General features: G+C 48.8%; 1 protein-coding gene across 1 annotated transcript in view; it reads left to right on the top strand.

Annotated features, from left to right (window-relative positions):
• Positions 1-382: 382 nt before the first annotated feature.
• EPHA8 (EPH receptor A8) overlaps positions 383-16,713 on the top strand; it is a 64,016-nt gene continuing 47,685 nt past the window's right edge. Inside the window, exon 1 of the mRNA XM_048519180.1 lies at positions 383-467. The gene's annotated coding sequence lies outside the window, so the exon portion shown is untranslated. The remainder of the gene's footprint in view (positions 468-16,713) is intronic.

Here is a 16,713-nt window from a genome sequence, read left to right as displayed (position 1 = left end):
AAAACATTTTTACCTCCTGCAGAAGGACTCAGCAGCAGCAAGGTCTGTTTAAACAGCACTGGGAGAGGGCGAACGGAGCAGCAGACGGCTGGACAAAAGAGCCCCCCGTCACAGAAAAGGATATGCTCTCTCTGCCCAGTATGTGTGGTGACTGGGGGGAGGTGGGGGGAGAAGGAAAGGGGGGAAGGAAGGGATATCGGCCAAGGCTGGGAATCCAATTGGCTTTGGAGCTGTGACAGGCAGTTTGTCCCCTCCTCCCTTGCAGTTCGCCTGTGTGGATGTGAGCAAATGTGTGCAAAGTGCATTTGGATTAGCAGGGCTCCATCGCTAGCGCTGCGAGCACGGCACTGGCTCCATCCCACCGTGCTGCCGACAAGTGATGGCAGGGACCCGTGCAGAGGGGACAGCCTGGCTCACCGTCCTTCTGGCGGCATCTGCCACTCGCCTCTCCGCAACCACCAGCGAAGGTAAGGACCTACCCGGCCCGCATGTGTGAGGAGGGTGGCAGCAGTGTTTTTTTTTGCAACGACAGCAGCTGGCTTGTGTGGGACAGGCAGGCACCGGTCTGGTGACATGCAGGGAGGCATTAGTCTCACCCACTCCAGAAACTTCGTTCTGGAGTGGCAAGTGGCAACCCCATCCTGGGCTGCAGCTCCCAGAGTTTAATCCTGGACGCGGACCTGAACCAGGTCAGCCTCGGGCATCACTGTTCAGTAGCCCTGGCCCCGGAACTCAGGAATAGAGTCCATAGACAGCTGTCAGTGGAGACAGAGTGTGCGAACACGGTGTGCAGACAGGATGCCTGATGTTCACCAGAGTGCCATGCAATGCCATGCCGTGCCGTTTGCATTTGTGGCACAGCAGAAGGCATTTTGCTGGGCATCCTTGAACCCTAGAAAACTTATGGGAGGCAGGAGAGCATCAAGGGCATCTCTGGGTCTTGGGTCCTTACTGGCCCTTGTGACAGAATCCTTGTCCAAGCTTCCTTGGAAACAGTGCGCTCGCTTGAGTTGCAACAAAGGGGAATAATCTGGCTACAGAGGAGCCCCACTCTGCTGACAGCATTTGGAGTATGGGACTCCAAAGGAAACAATCCTGGCTGCGCCCAGCACCAGCCTGTGCTGGCAACGGGGCACCGACCGCTCATCTCTTCCCCAAGGGGGATACCACCCGAGCTTCATTCTGTGCTGTCGTTGCCAACCCTTGCGGCTGAACTGGCATCCCTGTTTGCCAACTCTCAGGCCCTGCCACCCTCCCCTCATTCTGACTTCTTTCACTCCCAGCTTCCATTTTGAGGCATCCACTACCATCCCACGTAGCCTCTAATCCTACCACGGAGGACAGCTGGTGGGGGCATCACACCCCCTCGCCTCTACCGGGTCTCGTGCTACTGACTCAGGTTCCTCCAATCTCTCGCCCACAACAGAGACAGCAAAGCCCCTGCCTGTATTCGGCATTGGCATCCCACAATCCCATCTGCACGTCTCTTTGTCTGCCCACCCTCAGTACCCCGCTGTCGCTGATGCCCATCAACTCTGCTGGCAGCCTTTCCCCTCCCCTTCAGGTGCTTCTCGCAGATCTAACAATGGCTCGCTCTCTCATTTTGGCCAACCCCTGCCCCGAGTCAAGCCTTGCCATGATGCTAGTCCTCACTGTCTCCCTTCCATCCCATGCTTCCTTGGTGCTTGAAAGTGCAGCTCTGTCTCCCTGTCTCCCGGTGACTGGCAGCTATAGGAGCGGTCACCATGCCCACCTGTTTCTCCAACCTGTTGAAAGAGGGCACAAGGGTCATGGCAGGGCAGGGCAAAAAAAAAACCTGCCAGCCTTCGGGCTCTTTAGTTTCTCCTGCCAGCTCGGGGACGTCAAAGCTACATTAAGCACAGCAAGATCATGTCAGGTCATTGGCAGCTGACGGGCAGAAGAAAAAGCTGCTGGTGCGGCCGAAGAGTGGAAGGCAAAAAGCAAGCCTCTTTGCTACTCTGAAGGATACCCGATACAGGTATTTGGCTCAGCCAGTAGGAAATTGCAGGGCTGAGCCCCTTGAGAGGGAGATGGGGAAAGAGCAAGCTGGGGCTTCTTGGGTTCAGGGTTAGTTTTGAATGGTACGGCTAGCACATCTCTGCTTTCCAGAAGAGAGCTCCTCGGGTGCGTTGCCCTGACTTCAGATACAACATTCTGCTTTTTGACTTCGTAGACCTTTTAGCCACTGCTGGGCTGAGTTGATCGCATCCTTCTGGTCCCAGCTAGGCTACGTAGCCTGACAAGGATTGGGGAAGCCGGAACGGTTTGTTTTGATTGTGTGCTTGTGTGAAAGGATGCTTCCAAGATTATCCCAGTGTTGGAGGCAGTTGAGGGGTGGGTTAATATCAGCAAGGGGATGCCAGATTACAGAATAAGGAAGGATGAGTGGTGGTGGTGGTGGTGGGTGGGTTGGAATGGACAAAATATTTCCGTTCTGAAGACACTCGAGTCCTCCACTTCTTTTATCCTCCTCCTTTGGTGGATTTGCTGTTGGATTATCCTCTTTCTCTGTTGCCATTTCGAAGAGCTCCTTCTGGTGAAGTACTGCATTTGAATGCAAAAAATATTTGGGAATTGGGAACAACCAGGTTCTGATACTGGGGGTGTGGTTGGGAGCTTTCCCACAGAGACTGTGATATCTGTAACACGGCAAGGTGCCAGCATGGGATGACCGGGAACTGGTTTGCAATGGGCCAGGCCTGGAAAATAGGTCTGGAAGTATGCTAGGGGAGGTTGTCTGTGCTTCTAGGCTAAGGTAACGGGGAAGCTTGATTCCAGTCCCAATATTTGATTAATGAGGGAGGGCAGATGAATAGAGATAGTGCAGAGTTAGTCCGTGCAGGAAACAAAATGGCTGCACAGATGACCCCGCCCCCATGCTATTGTATGTACATTCAAGCCCATCCTCTGAAAAGGATCGTTGGCATCCAGTCAGGAGCGGTATCTCTGAGGCCCTGCGCAAAAGTCAAGGACGGGGTCCCAGAATCGATCAGGAAATGTGGAGGCGGGGGGTAGTGATCAGCCGTAGAGTATGGGCGGCTCCCAGACATACCTTCCTACAATGCTGAAATCTCAGACAATGTAGCAGTGACTCCGCTGTGGCTTCAGGGCAGCAACTGAGCCCAGCAGCTGCAGGGCTGGATTAATTCCACCAAAGTGGAACCTGAGGAGGCTGTTTTGGGTGCCCTGTGAGTTAATGCACCCCCAAATCAAGTTTGTTGTTTCAGAGTGCCAGCCAAGCCATACTCTCTTTGTGCTATGAGGTGGTTTTCTTAGTGCAGTTGTATGCCCTCAACTGGTCTTCCAACGGCTTCTATGTGGTGGCAGTGGCTTCCATGCACTTCTGAAATGCTCCTCCTTGGAATTTCCCCCCGGATTTCGATATTTCAAATTAGCTTTTTTTGTGAAATCAAGGCACAACTGACTTATGGTGACTTCCTCAAGGGTTTTTCCAGACAAGAGAGGCTCAGAGGTAATTTGCCATTGCCTGCCTCCACACCACATCGCTGGTATTCCTTGGAAGTCTCCCATCCAAATACCAGTTGGGGTCAGGGTCAAGAATGCGTTTCTGGCCTAAGGTCATCGAGCAAGTTTTCCTGACAGAGTGGGGTCTTGAACGTGGGTTTCCTGGATCCTAGTCCAACACCTTAACCACTACACCATGCTGCTCGACCTGGTTGTGATCAAAAAAGGAACCGATGAATTAGAAATCAACCATAATGAGAAAAACTCAAAATTCAGCACAGCACATCTATGACATCTTTTAAAAGGACACTGAACCAAGCAAAGGCATATCTAGGAAAAATGGAGCCTGGTACAAAATCTGAGTTTTCTGTTTCCCCCACCCCCACCCCGTATGGGCAGCCACCCTCCCCCACCATGACCAAACAACTTTTTTTGCACCGGGGGGAAGGAGGAGGGAAGGACCTGGGGTGGGGAAGAAGAGGTGTGTGGGGGTGATTTCCCCCCTTCACATGACTAAATGGCCGCAGCCCAGGGACATTTGACCCCATATGTCCCCCTGAGCGGTACGCCCCTGGAACCAAGAGGCAGTGGTTGACATAGCTTCAAAGACTGGTTTGGCATGCCCAAATCTGGTGAAAGGACTGTGGTTTTGCACAGTTCGCATGAACACCTATTCATTTGGTTAAAAGCGTTTTAGGTCTGACCTTCCTCTGAGAAGCTCAGCACAACATACATGGTTCTCCCCGCTTCCATTTTAGCTGCACAGTGACCCTGTGAGGTAGGCTGGACTGAGCGAAAGAGACCGGTCCAAATTTCTGTGGCCAACTATTAAAATCGGAGTCTCTGAGCTTCTGGGTTGATACTCACACCACAAAATCATGCCGGTTCGCTTGTGAACAGCTAGGTGACTACTTCATGCGAGCTTGCCTTTGTCTGCTCCTCCAGCCAAAAACAAAACCTTAGGGATAGACAAGGTATTTCCAGGTGCATGAGCCTAATAATAATCTTAATTGCGGTTCTATGCCATTCACACCTGCCATCTATTAATACCTACGGTACACCTGTAAGGTAAGTTGCCGTTATTAGTCTCATCTTGCAGACATGAGGATTTGAGGCAGAGCGGCGCTAAGAATATATTCACGGCCGAGGTGAGATTTGAACCAAGGACTTCTTGGCAGCTCAGGCTTTTTGATACAAAGCGCTCTCGCTTCCCTGTCCTGTTGCTTTTTATATCCCTTCAGATTGCTTTTGACAGTTCCGATTCTCCGGGTTTGTCATTTCTGTCAGTGGATTCATTTCTATCGACTGAGCCCGTTTTTATACACAGTATGGTATTGAGACCGAGCTAGCATATATCCACATAACACGCCAAGGATGATACAGCCACGTGCCAATGACACTGAGAAAGGCACGCATTTGGCAGGGGGAGAATTCGGTTCGGGGAACGGTGCAAAAATATAGACCCACAGACTCCGCCTGCGCCCGACTCGCACGTTTGAAATGGGGATTTGTGGGCTGGACCCACAGGAGGGAGAAAATTGAGTCTGTCTCGGTATCGATTTCACACTGTCCGCAGCCCTGCTGAGCTGTTTTGCTGAAGCCGGTCTGACAGGGCAGTAGCGCTGCTGGTGTCCCCACAGCTGGGTTCAGGGCATCCAAAGAACAATTCAGCTGTCGTGGTTTAGGACAGTTTTGAATGCTGGCGGATAAGTCTGAAACTTACCATCAGTATCCAATTAGTGTGTACAGTGGGCACAACGGGGATCCCTTGGCCCCGTTACCTCTCGGGCACATGCAGCCGTCTCAGAATTTTGCACGTGAGCGAAAATGACTTGCAATGACAAGTAAAGGCAAAGCTGGGTGCCTTCTGCAGCCTCTTATTCCCCCCGCCTCCCCCACTCACTCTTCTTCATCCTTCTACAAGCTTTTCGTGAATCATGTCCATCATTTGTACAGCACCGAGCACCCCGCTGACATTTTTGTCGCTGTGTAGGAGAACATCTGAACAGGTTGCCTTTGCAAAGCTCTTGATGGTTGCAGAAGTGGGCTGGAATTAGGTAACTTATACGTGGGTAACATGAATTCTAATGGAAAGTTGGGTCCCTCCCCCATGTTCCTACGGTATTGTGGTGCTTCGATGCATCTCTTAGGTTTCTCCCTTTCCCCCCCCCCTCCAGCCTCCCTCCAACAGACTTTGCTGCGATGATTTTGGCACGATCTCAGCAGGGCTGCAACGGTTGCCACGTGGGCAAGAAAATATAGATATTCCAGATCCCACCCAGGTCATCTCCATTGTTCCTGCCCCTGTGGCAGCCATATTCCTCTGACTTGGAAGGGGGGAGGTTGAGTGTTTTTAAAACATAGAGATGTACAGATATATCAGAACCCCTTCCCTATTATACGCAGACACCAACCCATTGAGGCTGAGATCACACGAAGATGTGAACTTGATTCTTCCAGTTTCCAGTGCAACACCCTTACCATGATGCTGCACAGGGGCGTACCACCGAGGGGGACATACAGGGTCAAATGTTTTCAGGCTGCTGCCATTTAATAACATTGGGGGTGGAAAATGGCCCCCCCTCCTCCCCCCCCCCCGGGTCCATACACTGACTTCAAGACCTGGTGCAAAAAAAGGTTGTTTGGTTGTGGTGAGGGAAGGCAGCTGCCCATATGGCAGTGCGTGTGTGCGTGTGTGTGTGCGCGTGCGTGCGTATGTGCGTGCAGAAAACTCAGATTTTGCATTGGGCTACATTTCGCTTAGATACGCCTCTGTGCTGCACTGGGTATTGTGTGCAAAAGGCACGTGCAGCCAAGGCAAATGGCACTAGCTACTCTTTGAGCATGCATGTGTAACCTCAGCTTGTGGGTTCTGTGGGGCAGTACTTGGAAGGAGTTGCAAAGAACCAAATTTAAACAAAACAGTTTACTTTACTTAACAAATAACACTTTTAAAACATTTAACATTTACACTTTGCAGTCCTGTTAAGTTTGCATTTTCAAGTCCTTATTTACAGTCTACTGATATTGCCAAGTCCAATTCTTCTTTGCTGGTGGTTGGTTTTGAAGACTTCTGAGGCTTGGTGAATGGGCTTCAAGATGATGAAGGTTCCCAGAAAACTCTCACCATTTACATACACAAAACCACAGAAGCAATAGAAATTGGGATGGCTAACATTTAGCAATATGGCAAAATAAACTCCCTTCCCACTAGTTCCCCACAACATTGCAGTTACCTTAAACAAGGTGTTAAGGGCTTAATAAAATCAATCAAGGTCCCAGCCTGGTAGTCTCGCTTCCTCCAACCTCATGAGTTCTGCAGCATTCTACTTCATTTCAGACTCCACCCCTTTCTGGGTCATCCCATTCTGACACAGGGGTTACACATGCTTGCATTTTATCTTACACAATAATCAGAATAAGATTTTACACGGCCCATTTTTGCATGTCTACAGAATATAATTTTGCATGTTTCCTGAATGGTGTTTGATACACCACCATCATCGTTCTTATAATAACTCTGTAAGGCAGACCAACGTTCCTCCCATTTTGTAGATGGAAGGACTGAGGCTGATAGATGGTGACTTGGGGAAGTACAGACTGGGTGGCCCAGGTGAGATTTCCTGATCCCTATCTCAGGGTCAAACTAGACAGGATCTCTCGGCAGGTCTCACCGGTTTTTTATAGCCAGAGGTGGGAGGTGATCCAAGAAGGTGGGGGGGAGGGGATTAATCTTTCTGCCTTTTCTCTCATCTCAATGACTCTACCTTTCAACAAATTGTGATATTTGCCCTATGATATATGCCCAGATAGTTCAATGGCACAAAAAGTGGTGTTGATTGTTATCCCTGTCTAGCAGAGGCCATTTCACCAGGGCGTACCTCCCAGGTTTTCCACCCCCACCCCCTGTATGGGCGGTCACCCTCTCCCACCACGACCAAGCAATTGTTTTTGCACCAGGACTTGAAGTCAGTGTATGGACCTGGGAGGAAGGAGGAGGGGGCGTGGGGGTGATTTTCTACCCCCCCCCATGTGACTAAATGGCTGCAGGCCAGGGACATTTGACCTCATATGTTCCCCTGGGCAGTATGCCCCTGTCCTGGTCCCAGCCACATTTATCCTGGTTTCATTTGCAAAGTAAACCAGTATTAGCTTTTTCTTATGCCTGTACTTGCAAGAAGTATGTATGTTCACTGCCACTTGTGAATAGGACTCAGTTATCTCAGTTAGCGTTCATCCTACCTTTCGCTTCTTCTGCAAATTTTGCAAAATTTTGAGAAGCAGAGACCAAGGATTAAAAATGGAATCTTCCAGCAATTGAGAAAGAAGGAACTGTGTTCAAGTCCCATTCATTCACACTTTTGCAAATTTGAAAGATGAGCCGTGTTGGGAAAAGTGCACCCATGGGTTATAACAATACAGTATGAGAACTTCCTTCAGAAATAGCATTTTGTTTGTCCTGCTTTTATAAAAAAAATAATAAACCAAGCTAAAAAGCATGCTTTTTGGCACCTGGCAAGCTAATTTTGAAAGGGTTTTCATTAAGACTGTTTTTGTTTGTTTTCTGTGCTTCCGAAGAGAGCAATTGTGCTCTTATGAAACATAGAAACAAAGCCAATACACAGTCCCCTTCAGAACTGGTTCTTTGTTTAGCAAAAATCTAAAAAATTAACAATATGTGTTTTTCAGCACACCAAGGACTAATTGCGCACAAGCTTTCTGCTTGTGTGTTTCTGTGCTGAAGGGGGAAAAATTCCCTCAAAATTAGCCCTTGGAATGATATTAAACAAAAGATTTGACTAGTTGCTTTTCAGCACACAAAGAGATCATCTTGGACTAATAACAAGGAAGAGGCGGGGCCCAGCCTGGCTAAGAAGGAAGGGGAGGAGCAAGCAGGTTCGAGGAGGGCCCTTAAAACCCCTGAGGGAAGAGCAGGGGGTGAGAATAAAATTGGAGAGTGGGAATAAAAAGGGGGAGGATCCAGATGGCAGGAGAGGATGTATGCCCTTTTCAACAAAAAGATCTAAGTAGAATTGTAACTTCATCTGCCATGTGCTGGACCATCTTTGTTTTAGAACGCTCCATGGATGAAGTTACAATTCTACTTGAGAACCAGCATGGTGTAGTGGTTAAGAGCAGGAGGGTTCTAATCTGGAGAACTGGGTTGGATTCCCCACTTCTCCACCTGAGTGGCAGAGGCATATCTGGTGAACCAGATGTGTTTCTGCTGGGTGACCTTGGGCTAGTCACAGTTCTTCAGAGCTCTCTCAACCCCAGGTGTCTGTTGTGGGGAGAGGAAGGGAAAGGAGCTTGTCAGCCACCTTAGAGGAGAGAAAGGGGGGTATAATCCAAACTCCTCCTCCTCCTCCTCTGATCTTTTTGTTGAAAAGGGTACAGCTATGGCTTGACTTCGGACCTTCGCAGAGCGTGGGGTCATCTAAAGGCACTGTTTACAAGAGCGCCAGGTATGTCGCGCGCTGAGGGGGCACGACAGCGGCAGCATCGGGGCGGCTGCGCTGTCGCAGCCCCTGTCGTGGGGAGTGCCGGGGGACCTTGTGCTACTTGAGGAGAGTAGCGTGGGGCTTAAGGTAAGTGGGGAAAGGCCCTTAGATCTCTCTCAGCCCCACAAGGTGTCTGTTGTGGGGAGAGGAAGGGAAGGCAATTGCAAGCCACTTTAAGACTCCTTGAAGGTTGAAAAAAGCAGAGTATAAATCCAAATTATTATTCTTCTAGTGGGTGTTTGGCTCACTATAAAACTGCTTCCTGTGAGCATGGACCATTTGGAAGGGGCAGAAGAGCTGTGGTTCAGTGGCAGAGCATCCCCTGTGCAAGCAAAAGATCCTGGTTTCAATCCCCAGCATCTCCAGTTAAAAGGACCAGGTAGGGAAGACCTTCACCTGAGACGCTGGAGAGCTGTGGCCTATCAGAACAGACAATATGGACCACAGGTGTCAAACTCGCGGGCCCTCCAGATGTTATGGACTACAGTTCCCATCATCCCCTGCCAAGCATGATGCTGGCAGGGGATGGTGGGAACTGTAGTCCATAACATCTGGAGGGCTGCGAGTTTGACACCTATGATTATGGACCTTCATAATCCCACAGAGTAAGACAACATTATGTGTTCATCTCAGCTGCTTTATGTATTTTAGCCTCCACAGGAACGATCCCTAAAGATCCGCAGAATGCTCCTAGATGGCTCTTCTTTTGCTCATCTGGAGTCTAAGGAAAACACAGGTTTTTTCCAATATTTACAAAGCCGTCTCCTGATGGCGTCCTACCTTGAAACAGCATGGAAACCAATCGATGCAGAAGATTCAAGGGCACGGCAGATATTTCTAATGGAAGCTTTCCTGGTCCACCAGACCTGGAAACCAAGTGCGAATCGATTGCAAGGCTTAGTCGGAGTAGTTCTGAAGCCAGGGGGAAGTCTGTGCTTCAGCAAATATATATATATATCGGCATTTGGGCGGCTTTTCTGAGCCTCGCTTCGACAGCGTGGAAAATAATCTTCATTTCTGCCTCTTCGTACAAGCTCCTTAAGAGCCCCGGTGAGCAAGCAGCGAGAGACACGGGATCGTTTTGCCAATCAACGCTGACAATTTTTTTCGAGGGTCCTTCGGAAGCTGTGAAGTGTTTTCCACAAAGCACGCACTTGATTCAACCTTTGTTTTGGAACAAGCCGGGAGTCTTTTGGCAGGGGGAAATCCGAGAGGATCTCAAAGCCACCGATCTGGTGCTGAACACAGTGCCGTCCCTTGACGCCTCTGGCCTTTAGCAAGGATTTCCCCCCAAAAATTTTTTTACTCCAAATGGGCATCGGTTCCAAGTCCCTTGTCCCTATTGATCCGGCTCCCCCCAAAATGTGCAATTTGATTTGGCTTCTTATCTGCACAAACTGAAATGGTGATTCTGATTTTGGAGAAACAGTCTGTTTCCTACTGCCAACCCCTCCCCCAGAGCATGAGGATTTACAGCGACACTATGAACTAATGACTTAAAAATGTCCTATTGTTAGCAGCCGTGCTTGGGTTGCGGCCCGAGGCTTCTTTGATTGACATTGCAATCAAGAGGCCCATGGCTTCTTTGATTGACATTGCAATCCTATGCAGAGTTCCTCCAGACTCATTGGGATGGGGATCAGGGCTGCCAGATGCAGGCTGGGAAACTCCTGGAGCTTTTGGGATGGAGCCTGAGGAGGATGGGGACCTCAGTGGGGTACAAGGCCACAGAGTCCACCCTCCAAAGCATCCATTTTCTCTAGGGGAGCTGATCTCTGCAGTCTAGAAAAGACCTGTAATTCCAGGGATTCCCCAGGTCCCACCTGGCATCCCTTAGCCATTAAAATAATGGAGTAACTCTCCTTAAAATGGGCATTGTCAGTCTGATGACATTAAGGGCACATCAGTAAATTAACACTGGACATATCACTGTGTATACCAGACCCAGTGGCTTACAGCACCATTCTTCCCTGCCCTCTTTTATCTCCACAACAGCACTGCAAGGTAGGTTAGACCTTCCCCAAATGAGCTTAGGGCAGGTTCTAGATTCCCCCCTCCCCGTTTTTCCCTCGCATCAGCTCGGTGAGATAGGTTGGGCTGAGAAAGTGTGGCTGGCCAAGAAGAAGAGGAGGAGTTTGGATTTATACCCCACTTTCTCTTCTGTAAGAAGACTCGAAAGGGGTTACAAACTCCTTCCCTCTCTCCACAACCGACCCTTTGTGAGGTAGGTGGGGGCTGAGAGTGTTTGAGAGAACTGTGACTAGCCCAAGGTCACCCAGCAGGAATGTAGGAATGGGGAAACAAATCTGGCTCACCAGATAAGACTCTACCTTAACCACTACACCATGCTGTCTCTCAAGAGTTATCTGGGCAAATGCGACAGCTGCCTCTTCTCTAATTGTTTAGTAATGTGCATGTTTCTTCCCACCTCCGAGTCCTTTAGCAGCCCCGGTTATGATGGAAATGTGCCTGACCAATGAAGAAAAAGCAACAATTCTCACTTCTAATTGGCCCAAGCCTTGGGCAGCAGGAAATTGCTGGATTCAGCAAAGCACCAGCATGGGGTGAGAGCAAACTTTCCCTCCAGCCTCGTCATCAGAAGTAAGCCTTCAAAATTACGCAGCAATTTCGGGAACTATTTCACAACTATTTTCTCTGCAAGCGCCTTGGCACGGTGTGTTTGCGATCTGGTTTTTGGCAAATGGCGTTCCAGATTGCGAATGCTATCGAGGAGGACGATGATTTGTGGCAAGTACTGCCTTATAGCTTTGAGACGGAGATATTGGATTGCTTAGCTTTACAGTTTTGAGGGCTGGGTTGGAGCAAACTAGTCGCACGCTAAGTGCAGCCATGCCTATTTGAAATTCAAAGCAGTTAAACAGTACAGTGTTTACAAATATCCTGACAGAGTTGCCAGCTCTGGGGCCCCTTCCGCATAACCCCCCGAAAACGTTCTGAAGACGTTTTCAAAACTTTCTGTTTGTCTGCACTCACCTCCTCGAAAATGCTTCCTGGCTGCCATTTTGTGGCATTCTATTTTTTTTACCTCATCTTTTTATCTTTTTTACCTATTTTTTTAACATCATGCTGGCAGGGTATGATGGGAACTGTAGTCCATAACATCTGGAGGGCCGCAATGACCCCCTGAAACATCAGCAACAACATAAACCCTGATGTAAATACAGCTCAAGATGGAAGGCGCAAACTCAGAAAATGGGTTTTTTGTTTTGTTTTGTTGTTCTTGCGTTTATATCCTGGCTAATTGAAAACCAACTCAGCAAGCAAAGAGAAGGGAGAGACTTTTTTGCCCCATTGTGCTGATTTTCTATTTTCAGGGAGTCTGTCAGTGAAGGAATTAGAGATGTTTTCAAAATCCTATTAGGGTGGATTTTAGAGTTGATCACACACACGCAACCCTTCGGATTGAACTGAAAATCTCATTAGGAGATCCAGCTAGTAATCTGAGAAGGGTTTGCACTTTTGGGTAGCCTCCCTCCCCCGTTTCCACCTAGGTCGGGCAGACTCAGTAAATATTGGAGGGAGCTTCACAAAGTAGATGTAGAAGATACTTTCTGTGCAACATCCCTCACAGCTTCAAACTAGGATAGAAGGACGCCGGGATCTCCATTCCCACTTGTGCCTGCCCAAAGGGAACTTTAATTCTTAAAAACTCATACTCCCAAAAATCTTCTCGGTTTTCAGGGCTACTGGAATTCATTCTAGTTGTAGGGAGGGAGAGTTGTGGGGAGGGATTGTCCTGTGCTTACCATCACCTCCGTGACCTTGTGATTCAAGCATCTCAGTCAAAAACACACCCCTATTAGAGGAACAGAAAAGCATAATAAGAATGAAACTGTCAAGTCCTTGAGCTTTGGCACCGCTCGGGGTGCCCCTACCCAGTGTCTGAGGAGCCCCTCCTCTGGCCTCGGATAAGGCATCTGGGTGCAGCTGTACTTCGATGGCCCTTTCCAAAGATGCCCGGGCACGCGCCAGGGATGCCGTGCGCTGAGAGCAGCGCGCGGCATAGGGGGGATCGTGAAGAGTGGGGAAACACCCTAAGAGACCATCCCACAGGTTCCATGTGGAGGAACTTCACCAGATTAGTGTCCGCTGTTCATATATAGAGGTGGGGAATCAAACCTGGTCCTCCAGGTTAGTCCACTGCATTAAACCACTGTACCACGCTGGAAGTATAGCAGTAAAGCAGACTGAATAACCCAGACTAGCATGATCTCAGAGTTTGGAAGGTAAGTGGTTGGTCTTGGTTAGTATTTGGATGGGAGACCACCTAAGAGGTCCAGGGTTGCTATGCAGAGGAAGGGAATGGCAAACCACCTTTGCTTGTCTCTTGCCATGAAAATCCATGAGGGGTTGCCTGAAATTGGTTGCAACTTGATGGCACTGAATTATTATTCATTAACCAGCAGTGGCTCTCCAGGTCTTGGCCCCAGTTCAGTTCTCAGTTTGATAAAGCCATCTAATCTGGGGAACTGGTTTTGATTCCCTGCTCTGCCACTTGAGCTGGGGGGGCTTATCTGGTGAACCAGATTAGCTTGTGCACCCCAACACGTGCCAGCTGGGTGACCTTGGGCTTGTTACAGTTCTTTGGAACTCTATCAGACCCACCCACCTCACAGGATGTTTGTTGTGGGGGGGGGGGGGAAGGGAAAGGAGATTGTAGGCCCCTTTGAGTCCCCTTACAGGGGGAAAGGGAGATATAAATCCAACTCTTCTTCTTCATCATCTTGTGACACCTGAAGACTAGAATATTTAGGAAGCATAAACTTTCACAAGACACAAATAGCGTGGTTGTAAAGGGGCATGCAGTGTTACTGTCAGACGGCCAGAAATATATATCCATGGGTACAAATGGAAGGGGAGGGGGTTGTTACCAAGTGAGGCCAGTTTGTGATAACTTCACCACTTGTATTGGTGTATGTGAGGTAAAGTTGCCAACCTCCAGGTTCCACCTGGAACTCTTCCAGAATTCCACCTGGTCTCCAGACTACAGAGATCAATTCACCTGGAGAAAATGGTTGCATAGGTATGCCATGATATGCTATTATGCCATACCACTCTCTGCCATTACACTATGCTGAAGTCCCTCCCCTTCCAACCCCCAAACCTCCAGGAAATTCCAAACCCAGATTTGGACACCCTAATATTCTGGGATTGACATTTCATGCGCCCCATGAATAAGCTCCGGTCCAGAAGAGCTTCAGCCAAGGCAAATTTCTTTCCACTTAAAGAGAGAAGACTCGGGTTTTTTGCTGTTTTGGCTGCAGCCGACTCACACGGCTTCCACCCTGGAAGCTGAGAAAATATTTGTGTGTTTAAAATAGATCTTGGCTACCATGCTGATACTCAGCTAACGGATTGGCAGGCGCAGAGATGTGTAATTGCTGTTCTGATGAAGCTAATGTGACAACAAGCCTATTTCTGCGCCGTTTAAGCGATGGTGTTGAAAAAGGAGGGGCATAATTCTGTGTGCATAATGTGGCCGGTGCTGAGATCAGCTGCTCAAATGTGCCATTTGCTCAAAATTGAGCTATCTGTTAACAGGGACTAACTTTTCAAATTTCGTATTCTGCAAGATGTATTTTGACTTCAAGGATGCCATTTGTGGGAACTAAGCTTTGAGTGGGAGGCAGGAGCTAGTAACCAAAAGTCAGTAATTTCACCCAGAGGGGTTCTGGCTCCTATAGGGTTGCCCGGTACCCTTGGCCACTTGCAGGGGGTTGCTAGGAGGGTAGAGTTGGCAGATCCAGGATGGAAAATTGCTGGAGACTTGGGTATTGAACCTGTGGAAGACTGGGAAGAAGAAGAGTTTGGGTTTATATCCCCCCTTTCTGTCATGTAAGGAGACTCAATGGAGCTTACAATTGCCTTCCCCTCCCCCCCAACAACAAACACCCTGTGAGGTGGGTGGGGCTGACAGAGCTCTGAAGAACTGTGACTAGCCCAGGGGTAGGGAACCTGCGGCTCTCCAGATGTTCAGGAACTACAATTCCCATCAGCCTCTACATGTGAGTGGCCACAAGTGCTGACAGAAACTGATAGAATTCAGATTCCTGAATTCTGAAAGCCTAGGTTCCCCACCCTGGACAAGCCCAAGATCACGCAGTTGGCGCTCGTTAAAGTGCCTAAGCTAATCTGGTTCACCAGACAAGCCTCCACAGCTCAAGTGGCAAAGCAGGGAATCAAACCCAGTTCTCCAGATTAGAGTGCACCTGCTCTTCTTAACCACTACACCACACTGGGCCTCAACACCACCATAGAGTCCACCCCCCAAACCATCCATTTTCTCTAGGGGAACTGATCTTTGTGGTCTGGAAATGAGCTGAAATTGTGGGAATTCCCACCTGGAATTTGGCATCCTTAGATCCTTAGCGGGAAGACAGGAAGCTCCAAAACTACCCCCCCCCCTCAAATAGTACCATTCCAATAAGTTAAGGGGGGGGGGGGGGTGAGGGAGAGCTAGAAAGGTGCATTTCCTCATAGGGAAACTTTTTCCCTATCTGCCTGATATTTACGAGGGAGGATCCATGGGGTGAGAGGCGCAGCCCTTGAAAATTTTGTTCCAGATAAAAGACCATCTGGGAAGACAATCTGTACAACAGTCATTCCCTAAATCTAGGCTCTTGATTCTAGCCTACACATTTTCTCATGCCATTTTACTTTACCTAGCAACATGATACCAGCCTCATCAAATATCTTAAAGTATGATCATTCTATACAGTAGCCCCTACCCTGAGGAATGCCCTCCCGCCAGAGGTTTGCCAAGCACCTAGTCTTTTGGAGTTTCAGTGCCTAGTGAAGACCGTTCTTTTCACCTGGCATTTTGCTGACTCCCCTAACTGGGAGAAGGACCCCGAGGTGTTCGTACATCCCTCCCTCTTTTGTTTCTGGAGATTTTAGATCGTTTGGGGGGGGATTTTAGGATTGGGTTTTAATGTGATTTTACTGTTGTATGGTTTTTATTGTAACCCACCCTGAGACCATGGTAAAGGGTGGAGAATAAATAATAAGGTACCCCATTTGAGTACCTTTTAATAACTCGCCACACACTTCAAGGATGATGAGCAAACATGTTGTGACAGTCAAGAAAGCCAATGCAATGCTGGGCTGCACCAATTGGAGTATAGTGTCGAGGTCGAGGGGTGTAATAGTACCACTCTATTAAGAACATAAGAACATAAGAACAAGCCAGCTGGATCAGACCAGAGTCCATCTTAGTCCAGCATTCTGCTACTACTCGCAGTAGGCCCACCAGGTGCCTTTTGGGAGAGCCTCACATGCAGGGATGTGAAAGCAATGGCCTTTCTGCTGCTGCTGCTCCTGAGCACCTGGTCTGCTAAGGCATTTGCAATCCTGAGATCAAGGAGGATCAAGATTGGTAGCCATAGATTGACTACTCCTCCATAAATCTGTCCAAGCCCTTTTTAAAGCTATCCAGGTTAGTGGCCATCACCACCTCCTGTGGCAGCATATTCCAAACACCAATCACACGCGTTCTGCAAGAAGCCGTTTCCCTTTTATTAGTCCTAATTCTTCCCCCCCAGCATTTTTCAACAATGAATGCCCCCCCTGGTTCTAGTATTGTGAGAAAGAGAGAAAATTTCTCTCTGTCAACATTTTCTACCCCATGCATAATTTTATAGACTTCAATCATATCCCCCCCCTCAGACGTCTCCTCTCCAAACTAAAGAGGTCTCCAAGCGGCTGC

Source organism: Sphaerodactylus townsendi, linkage group LG16 (assembly GCF_021028975.2).
Source record: "Sphaerodactylus townsendi isolate TG3544 linkage group LG16, MPM_Stown_v2.3, whole genome shotgun sequence".
Lineage (NCBI taxonomy): Eukaryota > Metazoa > Chordata > Lepidosauria > Squamata > Sphaerodactylidae > Sphaerodactylus > Sphaerodactylus townsendi.
Note: the sequence above shows the minus strand (reverse complement) of the source record. Positions and strands in the feature narration are given on the sequence as shown.